This window comes from Cephus cinctus, unplaced genomic scaffold, assembly GCF_000341935.2.
Source record: "Cephus cinctus unplaced genomic scaffold, Ccin1 Ccin1_scaffold1566, whole genome shotgun sequence".
In the NCBI taxonomy this organism is placed as follows: Eukaryota; Metazoa; Arthropoda; class Insecta; order Hymenoptera; family Cephidae; genus Cephus; species Cephus cinctus.
In genome coordinates, this window is record NW_014333878.1 from 30,173 (window position 1) to 30,876 (window position 704).

Sequence of the window (704 nt, forward strand, 5' to 3'; positions counted from 1 at the left end):
AAAAAATAGCGGCTACAATGGAAGAGTGGCTAGAAAGAACCGTACGTGAGTGAAAAGAATCGAAAGAAGAGACTGAATTATGCCAAAGAATTTATTTTGAAGGATGAAAGATGGTGGAATGATGTCATCTTTTCTGACGAAAGTAAATTTAATATTTTTGGGTCAGATAGACGAACGATGGTGTGGCGGAGAAAAAAGGAAGAGTTTAAATTTAAAAATCTTCGGCCGAGCGTAAAGCACGGAGGTCGCAGTGTAATGGTCTGGGGCTGTATTTTGACTTTCGGACCGGGCGAATTAATTTTCATCGAAAAGATTATCGACAAAAATTTGTACATGAACATATTGAAAAAAAAAATTTACTCAGAAGTGCTACAAAAATGGAGATTTTAAATACGTTCAAGTTCTACCAGGATAATGACCCGAAACATAAGGCACGCATTGTGCAGGAATATTTGCTGTACAATTGCCTAAAAGTTTTGTAACCACCACCTCAATCACCTGACCTTAACCCCATTGAAAATGTGTGGGATGAACTAGAGCGCCGAATTCGAAAAACACCAATATCTTCCAGAGAAATGTTAAAAAATCGTTTAAAAGAAGAATGGAACAGTTTGAGTACTGAATATTTAAACAAAATTATTAATAATATGCAGCAGCGTTTGCAAGAAGTGATAAAGCAGGATGGCTACCCAACACTTCCAGAG

At 36.9% G+C, this 704-nt stretch overlaps 1 protein-coding gene across 2 annotated transcripts in view; it reads right to left on the bottom strand.

The window, feature by feature from the left end:
• The window catches only part of LOC107273329 (pre-mRNA-splicing factor CWC22 homolog), a 36,014-nt gene that overhangs the window by 17,202 nt on the left and 18,108 nt on the right, over positions 1 to 704 (bottom strand). The gene's annotated exons all lie outside the window — the stretch shown is intronic.